The 12339-nt window shown below is 57.6% G+C and overlaps 1 protein-coding gene across 2 annotated transcripts in view; it reads right to left on the bottom strand.

Moving 5' to 3' along the window:
• The window catches only part of GRIK4 (glutamate ionotropic receptor kainate type subunit 4), a 455817-nt gene extending 445624 nt beyond the window's left edge, over nt 1–10193 (bottom strand). Inside the window, exon 1 of one of the 2 annotated variants that reach the window (XM_021062992.1) lies at nt 10044–10193. The gene's annotated coding sequence lies outside the window, so the exon portion shown is untranslated. The remainder of the gene's footprint in view (nt 1–10043) is intronic. The other variant, XM_021062991.1, reaches the window with a different exon arrangement.

The raw sequence follows: 12339 nt of genomic DNA, 5'->3' as shown, positions 1-12339 counted from the left end.
CCTGCCCTCAGATCTGGGTCATCTGAACTTTCTGGCCCTTTGGTGGAGGTGTCTGCAGCATCACCCAGCCTCCCAGGAGCTCAAAGGAGCAGTCGGTCACTGAGGTTCTCAGCCCCTTGCCCCCAGGACCCAAGGCCCAACCCGTCATCTGACAGATTCAGAAGAGGTCTGCCTGCACATTTAGAAAGGGTCCAGCCCAGGGGGAGCCCACCCCGTGGGATTCTGTGGCAGTGCCTGGCACCCAGGAGGCCATCGGAAAATGTGTGCTATGAATGGATGTGACCAAGGATCAGGCACCTACCTGCCCGTGAGGCCCGGGCCAGCCTTGCACGTTCCCCGGGGGCCCCCACCGAGAAGCCATCAGCTTCCTGCCAGGGGACTCCGTTTGGGGAAAAGAGTCTTGAACAGAAACCCAGGTAGGAGGAGGCTCTGCTTCTTGTTCCTGAGGCAGCTTCGCACCCTCAGGACAGGAAGGGCAAGAGGGCAGAAGTGCCTTCAGGCCTCCAAGGCGGGGTGCAGAACAAGGGCGTGGAAAGCAGGTTTGGCTCAGTGTCCAGCGAAACCTTCTGTTTTTTTTGTTTTTTTTTTGTCTTTTGTCTTTTTGTTGTTGTTGTTGCTATTTCTTGGGCCGCTCTCGCGGCATATGGAGGTTCCCAGGCTAGGGGTTGAATCGGAGCTGCAGCCACCAGCCTACGCCAGAGCCACAGCAACGCGGGATCCGAGCCGCATCTGCAACCTACACCACAGCTCACGGCAATGCCGGATCGTTAACCCACTGAGCAAGGGCAGGGACCGAACCCGCAACCTCATGGTTCCTAGTCGGATTCGTTAACCACTGCGCCACGACGGGAACTCCCCCCTTCTGATATTTTTGAGGAGAAGCGCTAACACTTCCTGAGCACCTTCTGCGTGCCAGGCAGTGCGTCAGGTGCTCCCACATGCTTGTCTACACCTGCCCGGCGGGTGGTCAAGAGTATGGTCCAGACGGATGAGTCTATACCCTGGCCCCACCTGGCGTGTCACCCGGGCAAGCTATGCAACTGCTCTGCGCCTCAGTTCGCTCATCTGTAAAAGGAGATGACACTCCCTACTTCATGGGGTTGTTGGAAGATCAACTTAATACACATAAGGCATCTAGAACATAGTAAGTGCCCACCGATGTTAGCTTTCAGAAGATGGGGAGGAGGGAGAGGAGGAGGAGGAGGTGGCGGTAGAGGAGGAGGCGGAGGAGGAGGCAGCCGAGGTAGGTAACTAGCAGGGGAGATTCTATCTGTGGGCAAGAGGAGAGCAGAGGAAGGATGTTGACGGAATGATCTCAAGTTCCTTCCATGAATAAGATACTGTGATTCATTCAATCTCCATGAGTTTCGGTTTTCCCTGCAATAAAATAGGCATTATCATTCCAGGACAGATGCTGCTTTACTCTGTGTAACATCCTCACCTTGGGCGGAGGAGCAGGTGCACCCAAGGACCACTGCCTCCATCATCTGCACAGGCCGACGTGGCCTTCCCAAGGCCTCGGGTGTGTGGACAGAGCCCCGTGCGGGGGGGCAGAAGTCCCGGATCCTGATCCAACCTCTCAATCCATGACTCTGAGGGTCTGGATAAATCCCACCCGCCCCAACCACCCCTCACCTTCGTGGCCTGTGAGCTCCTGGGGGAAAGGGCAGAAATCCCCAAGTCATCACAAGCCTTTGAATGAATGTGTGACGCCATCAGGAAGGGGCCTTGGTGGCCTCGGAGCAAAGGCTGACTGTGCTGATGGAGGCTGGCCGTGGGGTGGAGGGCTGGTGACACACTTCACCCGCCAGCTTCCCCTAGTAAATGCCTCCATGGGGGTCTCCTGGCCCTCCCTAAACCCACTCTAGTCCTCTCTACTTCCGAAAAAGTCTCTGTTGCCTCCAAAGAGATGCCCAAACTCCCATCCTGTTACCAACCTTCCACTGTGATCTTATGAACTGCACTAGGCCAGGAAGATGCCATACAGATCAATAATAACCACGTGGGCCCAGCAGTGAGCCTTTAGATTTCTTCCAGAGATGCTGTCAAGCCTCTGAGAGTCCAAGACCTCAGTTAGTTCCCCTAGTACCCTGGGCAGCCATGCAAGGCAGCGAGTACCGCGGCCCTGGCGGAAGGCCAGTACACTAACCCTGGCTGGTCTACGCAGCCTGAGGCCCAGGACCTGGCAGAGGCTAGTCTCACCTGAGCTCCATCAATGCTCCAACTTTTTGGCTCCTAAGAGTCTTGTCAAGGCTTCACGTGGCTGCCTTCTTCAGCCTCCCCCAGGCCCTCCCCTTTCCATGTTTCAGGCACCAGTGCAGAAGCTCTGCTGGGCTGGTTTTAGTTGTTTCCCCAATATCGCCAGTGACCTCTCACTCAGGGGGTCAAAGAAATCAGGCCAAGGAAAGACAGGCACCAGCGCATATCAAGATCCCACTGCCACCTCCATGCCTGGCCTCTCTGCCAACGGATGAGAAACAGAAGTAGTGAGGGAGCCAGAGGGGAGTCTAGGCAATTAGGGGAGAGTCCGCGTATATTTCACACACATGTGCACTCAGGCACACATGCGTATGCACATGCACACAGGAATTGTACCACCAGAGTGTGAAATAAGACCACCTGGGTACAAATTCAAACCCCGCCTCTTACCAACCATGAGACTTTGGGCTAATGAATCATGTGTTCTGAATCTCAGCCTCTTCATCTGGAAAATGGGTATAATCACAGAACCTTAAAGTCATTAAGAGGATGAACTAAGATTACATATGGAAAGCACTTTGCATCATGCTTGGTGTATAACAAGCATTCGATAAATATTAGCCATTGTTATTGCTACCAGCACTGTTGCTATGAACTAATTTATCCATTTAATAAATATTTACTGAGTACCTACTAGGTGTCACCATAGTGCTAGAGACGAAACTCAAGACTGTATCTGAGCTCCCAAGTTCACAGTCCAGCGCCTTAAAGAAGCAAGATCGTTCTCAGCTCTAATCTGATTTGGTCTGGATGCTGGGATGGGACCAAATGATTTGTGGGAGTCTGTCTTTTCCAGCGCCCCCCCCCCCCACTCCTGAAGGCAAGTGAAAAGGATGCAGGCTGAGGAGCCTGGGCTGACACCCCAGTTCTGCCAGCCACTCCCTGTCTTATACCCTGGACAAGTGACTTAAGCTCCCTGAACCTCAGGGGCCTCCTCTGTCTGGGGCTTAGACGAAACTCACTCTAGCCTTCTCTGATGATTGAAAAAAATGCCCCTGCTGCCTCTCCATAAGGCCATGCCTCAATTCCCACCCTCTCACCCACCTTGCTAGGGACTGTGTTCTGCGACGGCTTAGGGACTGAACAGGGCTGGGAGAGACTGTGTAAACATGAAAAATAATCATACTTGTAAACGATAGATAGCAACTGTGACCATTTACCATCACTGAGCACACCTGCTGGGATTTAGAGAGGTGAGTTTTGGCTCCTCTGCCCCTTGCCAATGCCACACTGATGGGGCTGGAAGAGCTGTGATTGGAATCCGGTGCAATCTGATCGAGGCGCAGCCACCGCCGCCCCACATGGCCTCTACAGGAGGAACAGGAGTGTCTGGTTCAGGCTGCCCAACAGGCTGAGAGCAGCAGAGATCTGTCCCTGACGGCGGACAAAGGTGACGGCGGCACTTTGCCCCTAAACCCAGGCTCCTCACTCAGGAGTCCTGCAGGGCTGGAGAGCAGAAACCACCCCAGCTCCCCAGGATATGCCCAACTTGCTCGGCTTCTTAAACTTTTCTTTTTTATTAAGTGTGCCTTGTAGCCAGCCTCTCACACATCTTAACCTCCTCTGGGCTATTGATTTCTCATTTTATTAAATCTTCCTCTTTAACTCTGGCACTTAAACTCCAGTTCTAAACCTGTGTTTACTCCAGAGCCCCCCTCCCTGTCCTGTGCGGGGGGTCACACCCATGCTGGCTCCCCCCTCCGGGGAGTCTCCACATGCTTATCTCACAGAATCAAGAACTCTATGAGGTCAAGTTTATTACATACCCCAGATTATAGACAGGAAACTGAGGCAGCGATAAGGAGACTGGATTTCCCGTTTCCAAGCCGGATCTTTCCCACAGGTCCATAGTGTGCCCCCTTCCCAACAAAAGATGCCCCCCGACCCCCAAGACTGCACACCAGCTTCCTGTTCAGCCTCTCCATGGCCCAAATGCCGCCAGCACCCCAAAAACAAAACCACAGCCACCTGGGTTGTCTGCTTCCTCCAAGCAAACTGCTCCCTGAAAAGGGGGGGGGGCAAATGAGGGGCCATAAGGGCTAATCCAGGAGAGGGGCGGGGCTCACAGTGGTTACCCTGTCAAGCCACCGTGTCCCTAGTGGACAGCAGGCCAAGCTCAAACCCAGGACTGAATAACAAAAGGAGGTCTGCTAGCCTCTGGACCCTCGCTCCTCCCCACCACCACTCCGGCCCCAGCATCCTGGAAAATAGTCGGGTCCAGCACTGAGTGGGCAGCCACGGAGGAGGAGAAGGCCCAGTGTGACAGAGGAACTGGGGACCTTCCACAACAGGAAGCCAAAGGCCCCCCCGCCCAGCCCTCACACTCCCCTCCACACCCACCATGCTCTATGAATTTATGTCTGTAACAAACATTTGTTAAACGTGAGTTGAGGCCAACTCAGGTGAGAATTAAATAATTAAATTAATAATATTTAATTAGCAGCTGCTGCATGTGAGGCACTGTCCCCTAGAGGTGACAGGCACAGCCAGTACTGGGCACAGAGATCCCAGCTCTAGGAGGAGAGGAGAGGGCGCACAGGAGGCTGAAGGGGTGAAAATCTGGCATCAGAACCACCTAGAACCTGCCTTCTTGCCAGCATATGCCCCTAGGCATGCATCCAGGACCCCACAGCCCCCCTGGGCTGACCCCCAAAAGCCCCATCGCCCCCCTCACAGCATGTCTAGGGACACTCCACAGCCTCCCTCAGACCCACTTCCAGACTCCTCCAGACCGAGGCTGGAAATCTCCAAGTTCCCTCTGACACTTCCTGCTCCCCCGTCTGCTGTGCCCAATCTGTCAGCACGTCCTGCTGCTCCTTGGAAATGTCACTCAAGTGCACCCCCTTCTGCCGTTACCCCTGGGCTCTCACCCCCTTCGGGCACCACCTTCCTCTGCCTGAGGGTCCCGAACCCCTTCTCTTTGGTTCTCAAGGTCCTGTGGACAGTTAGTTCTGCACACCCCCCACCACTGCTCACCCCTCCTCCCCACAGACAGGCCCCTTCCTCACCTGCACCTCGCCCCTCCTACCCATCACCCAACCCTCAGGACATCCCCTGTCCCCTTCCTCCCCCCACCCCCACCCCCCCGTCCTGGGCTCCAGCCCCATTTGAACACCTGCTCAGCCTGAGGCTGGTGCCCATTCCCATTCATGCACACGCCGCACGTGCCAACCATGCCTCATGCCCTCCTGCGCACTCCACCCAGCCATAAACCAGATTCCCAGAGGTGCTGGTAAACCCCATCCCTGCTGGGCCACATGGGAATGACAGGAGTGCTCAGTTGTTTAAAGAAAACCTGGAACCAATCTTTCTTTTCTTTTTTTCTCTTTTTAGGGCTTCACCCATGGCATATGGAGGTTCCCAGGCTAGGGGTCCAATCGGAGCTACAGCTGCTGGCCTACACCACAGCCACAGCAATGCAGGATCCGAGCCGCATCTGCAACCTACACCAGAGCTCACAGCAACGCCAAATTCTTAACCCACTGAGCGAGGCCAGGGATCGAACCTGCATCTTCATGGTTCCCAGGTTCATTCCACTGGGAACTCCCCAGGGGCCAATCTTTTTATAAAGAACGTCTCCTTCCCTTTTTCAGGCCCAAGTCTAAGGTCAAGAACTGGGGTTCTGAAGCGCCCCCTGCTGTGATGTGGCACAGAGTAGGCTACACTGCAGGGGCCCCTGCGGACCCCCTTTCTCATCTGTAAAATTCGGGCTGATCACATCTAACTCACAGGGTCTCAGGGGTGATTGAGCAAAATGAGCAGACTACAAAGGCAATGCAATGTTAAATTGAGTCTCTCCTTCCTTCTCATCATTTACCTCGGCTGGTTACTGTGGCTTAAAATGTTTCTTCGTATTGGATTTGCTACCTGTAAGGCATCCCCTGTTTTATGTAAGCAAATATTATAATCAAGTAATGACTATTTCCTCTGTTTCTACTATGAGCAGGAGCCAATTGCTGGGATGCCGAAGGACAGCGCTCCCTTGGTCAGGGATGAGGGTGTGAAAAGGCACCAGGCAAAGGCCTTGCTCCTGGGGGACTTGACATCTGGGTGGGAGACACACAGAGACAGGTAATAATCCACAGCAGGCAGGAGCTGGGAGCTAAGCCACAGAGGCTTCACGGGATGAGCCACAAAAGGGATGCTCCTGGGTACCTCCTGGGTTGCCTGTCACTCGACAAACCACATTCCCACACACAACCATTCTGGGCAGGTGAGATTATCCCCATTCTACAGGTGACACAGGTAAGGCTCAGAGTGGTTAAGATATTTGTTCAAAGTCACTCCAGGAGTGACACCAGGACAGGAACCCAAGACGCCTGATACTTAGCAGCGGAAGCTGCCACCACTTCCTGCTGGGATGAAAGCCCAGGCTGAGGGTAAGGGTGGGGGCGGCCTTCCCAGGTTGCACCTTGTGTGGCTCCAGCTGCATCTTGGTGGCTGAGAAAGGTGTGGGTGATCAAAAAAGAGGAGGAAAGGAAAAGGCAAGGGGTAGAGGGCCTAGGGTGATGGTGGGCAGAGAAGGGACAGAGGCTCACGACTAGAGGCATAAAGCCGGGGACAGCAGGTGCATGCCATAGACTCTGAGCCACGGTCTGGGAACTCTTTCCGGGAGCCTGGGGGCCATTGAGGCTTTGGAGACCTGGTCACATGTTACAAATACCACCCTTTGTAGGAAGGCATGTTTGGTACCAGTAGAGTGTCTGGAGGCAGAGCCTGCAGGTTGCCCAGGGAGGAGGCTGTGTTACCATAACCCAGGGGGGTGAGCAAATGCAGCCCCAAGGCTGGGCGCCAGCAGAGCCCCAAAAAACTGAGGCCACATGAAGACTTGGGAGAGTGAGTGGAGGATGTGTGTATGTGGGGGGGCAGGGGTCGAGGGGTCCAAGGCGAACAGGCTATGAGCCTGAGAGAACCTGGAACTCTCCACAGGAGGAAGTCAAGAGGAAGTGATGACCAGGCGTGGAGGTGGCAGGCCACCTGGAGTACCGGGACAGCCAGTCTACGAGCTGGGCAAATGCAGGACCAAGGACCAGCTAGAACCCAGACCCGGGTGGTGTTGAGCTGACCCTGGAGAACGAGGGGAGGGCTGAGTGGGGGCTGCAGAGCGGGAGCGCGGAGCAGCTGAGACCTTAAGAAGCAACAAGTAGTAGCACAAGCGCCCCGGGCTGGGAGTCCAGAGGCCTCAGGTGTGGCTACAGAGCCTCGGACAAGTCATTTAACCTCTGCGAGCCTCAGTTCCCGGGGGATCAATAACACGGGGCTGCAGGGCAGAGGCACAGACGTAACTCAGGTCTGGTTCAGATCAAATGAGGTAGTTTTTCTAAAAAGCATTTGGAAAACTGTGGAACTCAATCCCCACATGTGGGATTCGTACTGCAGAAGCAACAAGAGATGTTTTCTTCCCACACACTTTCTCTGGCGCTGCCCACCCGCAACCAGACACGCAGCCACTGGCTTCCTACTCGCTGCCCCTCCTGTTTTCTGAGCAGTTTCTCCTCATCACCCAGGACAGGTCATCCTGCCCTTCTTCCTTCCTTCCTTCCATCTCGGCTGGGCTGAGACCCACATCGGGGGCAGCTGAGCCCACCGTCCAGGAGGGACTGCGTCCCAGCAGCTGGGCCCTTCTCCCTCGAGAGTCCACTTCTCTCTCCCAGCAAAGTTCCCTCTCCAGCCTCAGGGAAAACCACACCTGGGAGCCAGACCACAAAGCCGACCCAGTGCTTTCGGTGCTGGGGAAAATGCCAGCCAGTGATCAAGATGCCCAGGGAGGCGGGGGACAGGGAGAACACAGAAAACCAGAACCCCTTCGCTACCCCCTCCACAAAGCCCTGCCGCTTCTCCACCAGGCACCCCCAAGAGCTCCAGGGACAGCCTCATCTCTCCGGTCCTGGCTGGCAGGTCCCGAGGAAGACATGGATGGAGCTGGTGAGGCAGACAGGAGGTCGGTGGGCAAGCCCGGGCCACAGCTCCATGGAAGGCTCCCTCCGCAAGAATTGAACAAAATATGGGAAATTAAACAAACCCAGACACTGTAATGTGTGCATATTAGATTAACTCTCCAAAGGGTCGCGACCTTGAGAAACACATCCAGCCAGTGAGGAAAATAATAAACCTGATTAATGATGAGGCATGAGCTGCAGCTTCAGCAAATACGATGGGCCTGATGATGCCCAGTGGAGTTCCCAGGGCTTCCTGGGAGGAGGGGTTTAAGGACTGGCGCTCAGCTGACCTCTCCAGGTCCCTCCCCCCCATTACACACATGGACAGGGAAGCAAGGAAGCAGGACCAGCTTCCTCCCTCAGGTGCCCACTACCAACCCAGAGAGCCTCCATCCAGAGGATATCACGTCCACCCTTAGCAGGTGCTCCTGGAAGCGTCATTGTCACCCAGCTGATCCATAGGGAGCTTAGGTGAAGGTAGTTCTCTTTGTTCCTGGCAGGGCTCAAGGCTCACACCCAGTCCTTGGGACCTCTTGGTCTGGTCTTGCCTGGTGCCCACTGCCTGGCACCGGCGCCCAGCAAGCCCAGAGGGCCCCTCTTCTTCCCAGACAACCCAGGCCCTTGGGAGACATGCCCAGAAGAGCCACTGGAGGGAGGCAGGGAGGTGGCACCTCGTGGCATCACCAGACAACAGCACCAGGAGGAAGATGGCAGCATAAAGTAGAGATGCCAAGAGCTGTGCAGCCGAAGGTCCGGCGGAGGAAAAGCTCGGCCGCATTGCCCCGCCACTGCCAGGCGCGCGGGCCAGAGGGCCCAGGGCCTCCCCCATCGCGGCCTCCTCCACCCCAAAGGTCTTCGCCAACTCTCCCCCGGCCCCAGCTCCTCCCCTCTCACTTTCTTCAGCTCAAGGAGGCCAGCGAAAGAGGCACAGGTGCTCTCGGCGCCTTGAAACCCCTGTCCCAGCTGTCGCAAGCTGGCCCTCCACCCCGGCCAGGTCGGAGCGGCTCCCGGCTCGCTGGGCCGGTCCTCACTGGAGAGAATCTCAGTCAGCTCCCCTCCCCCCGCTGCTCCCCAGCCCCCTCCCCCATCACACGCCCAAATGCAGGTCTCTGGAGTTTCTCCCTCACTTCCCACTCGGGTGAACTAGGGTGGGATGGGTGGCAGCCTCATTCGTCCATTTCTGATAGGACGCTGTTCCCCCAAAGCGAGACGACGTGTAGGGTGGGGGGTGTGGTGGTGGCCCGAGTCCAGGGCAGGGGCCAGGGGCAGTCGAGGCAGATGGCAGCGAGGAAAGGGGGAGGGGGCTCCGTGGGCTCCGGGGCTGAGCTGGGATGGAGCACTGTAGCCGGGGACCGCGGCGACGGGAGAAGCGGAGGGTGACGAGGTGTGGAGGGAGAAGCGCCAGGGTGGGGAAGGGGCCGTCAGCCCTGCAGGGGGCAGAGGCAGGGCTGGGAGTTTACGGGGGCTGGGGGAGGACCAGAGCGGGAGGACGCGAGCCCGGGAAAGGGATGCGGAGGGAGGGAGATGGGGATGGAGACTGGAGGAACTACCGGCGCAGAGCGATGGGGGTTCGGGGCCCGATCGAGAGACGCAGGGACCGGAGTGCAGGGGACGGGCTGGCTGAAGGCGGGAGAGAGGAGGAAGGGCGCAGGGGAGGGGGTGGGGGCGGGGGCGGAGGAAGGGTGCGGGGCCGCGGCCCCGGAGGGAAGAAGAGGCAGGAACGTCAGAAGTAGGGGATCCGGGCGCGGGAGGGGACGTGCGCCGGGCGCCGCGCGGATGGGACGCGAGGGGTGCGGGGGCAGCGCTGGTGCGGGCCGGGGGCGCCGCGGCGGGCCCTGCCCTTACCTGGGCGGCTCCGCACTCCGGGGGCTGAGCTGGGGCCGGGCGTTGTTCCGCCGGCCGCCGGGCTGTTGTTTTCCTTTTTTTTCCTCTTCCGCAGCAGCCGCGGCGGCTCCAGCGCGATCCGCCGGCAGCTGAAGGCAGAGTCTGTGTCCGGCGGCGAGCGAGCGGCGAGCGGGCAGCGCGGGAGGAGCGCGGCCGAGGCGCGGAGCGCCGCCCGGCGGGCAGCGCGGGAACTGCAGCGGCCCGCGCACGCCGACTGGGGGGGCGCCCCTTCGGGGCCCGAGCGCCGGGCGGCCCGCACGCCCTCGCCTCCCGCTTGCCTCCTCGCCTGGTGCACCCCGGGGCCTAGGCGTGGGAGGAGCGCAGCGGCCGCGGGGCCGAGCGGCTGGGGGCAAACTTGCCGCCGCCCCGGGGGGCCGAGGCCGAGCGGGAGGCGCGAGGCTGGGGCTGCGGTGCGGGGCAGGAGCGCGAGGGGCGCGCGCGGCCGAGAAGCTTGAGGACGAGGTGCGGGCGCTCTGGTGGATCGTCCTCCGGGGGACCCAGGCGCAGCCCGCACCCTGCACCGCCCTGCGCAAAGGGGCGCCCACCCCGGCCCCGAGGAGTTCGAGCCCGGCCCGCTTCGGCGGGCAAAGGGCGCCTCCTGGTGGGACCTTGGGGAACAGCGCGAGGGACGAGCGTACCGGGTACTGGAGACTGCGGCCTTAGTGGTGGCGAGGATGGAGAGCGAGCCAGAGGTCTCAGGGAGAGAAAAGACCAAATTGTTCCAGGAGACACTAGAGAGAGACAACTTGCATTTAGTGGTTCCAGGGCACTATTTTATCAATACGAACATCTTTGGAGGAGCTGTCATTCTCATGTCACAGGTGAGGACCCCGAGGCTGGGAGAGGGGTAGGGTTCAGCCAGGAGTCCAAGCTCCAGGTGGACGAGGTCATGGCCCATTTTAACTGCATCACAATTGCCCTAATGAGGAGCCGAGGAATGCGGGGGGAGGGGGGGAGGCTCCTGAGGAAGGAGATCTCGGGACTCGTGACCTCCTTAGCCATGATCCTGCCTTTCCCACCCAGGTGGTCTCTGTCTTGGGCAAACGATACACTGATCACAGGGCCCTCCCATCTTCAACAGGCTCGGCTCCACTCGCACCTGCCCACCCACAACCTAATCAAATTCTCAGTAAAGAGTTCATTCTCAGACATGTTCGGTTGGGCCTTGGGCATGAAAGGATGTTACCTGGACTAGAGAATATTCCATGACACCGCGTTCCCCAGAAAGGGCTAACCACCCTGCTCTCCCCACTCCTCTGCCACGCAGACTGTCGGGAGGAATGTGGGTCACAGGAGTCCTGGTTTCCCATCCCCAGCTTCACACCCTGGGCTGGCTGAGTACTGGCTAGAGCAAGCCTCCCGTAATACCTACTGTGTGCCAAAACCACGAGCACTTACACAAGCATGATTTCCAACAACCTTCACATTGACTTTGCAAGGTAGGTGTGAAGGTGACACCCCCTTCCACAGATGAGGGAGCCTGCTAAAGTGTAAGGAGCCCCATAAGCCAGCCACAGGCTGGGACAAAGAGGCTGCACAGAACTATTCCTCATTCCAGCTCTAGTCCCTCCCATGGGACCTCATTGGGAAAGTGGCAAACAGCAGCATGGGCCAGGCAGACAGCACACAGGAGAAGTGAGGGGCACCCCTGGGAAGCGACTTCCCATCCCTCTGCTTACTGTCCACGTCTCTAACCATGAGGGACACAGACTGAATAATCTCTAATGTTACTTCAAACTCTGAAATGCTGAGCCTGGATCCTGGACCTGTTTTGCTGGAAGGATGCAAGATCAGCAAGACCATAGAGGCTGAAGTGTTTGAGAAGAAAAATTCCATCTCTGCACAATGCTTCATTTTCTTCCTTGGCCTGGTGACCTCCTCCTATTAAGCAGGGGACGTGAAAAGGAGCTCTGGGCTTGGTCAGAGGGATGCTGATAGGTGTGGAGGTAGCCTCAGCTGTGGCCTAGTGAGGACCCCGTTAGGAAAGTAGTGATTTTCCCTTCCTTCAAGCTTCGGCCCCTGGAAGCAAGCCCCCTCACCCCTGCAAGCCATCCAATGGCAGGCAGCAATGCCAGAGTGGCTGGCCTTCAGCCCCACCCTGGTTGTGCCTCACCCACCTTCCTGTCTCTTCTGCTGCTAATCGTGGAGTTCTGTACCCACTGCTTGCTGTCCATTTTCTTTACTCCTGAAAATCAGTGTCATTTGTCAATCAAAATTTAATTCCAGGCAAGCTGAATTCCCAAGTTCAACTGGGGGT

Source organism: Sus scrofa, chromosome 9 (assembly GCF_000003025.6).
Source record: "Sus scrofa isolate TJ Tabasco breed Duroc chromosome 9, Sscrofa11.1, whole genome shotgun sequence".
Taxonomy (NCBI): domain Eukaryota; kingdom Metazoa; phylum Chordata; class Mammalia; order Artiodactyla; family Suidae; genus Sus; species Sus scrofa.
Note: the sequence above shows the minus strand (reverse complement) of the source record. Positions and strands in the feature narration are given on the sequence as shown.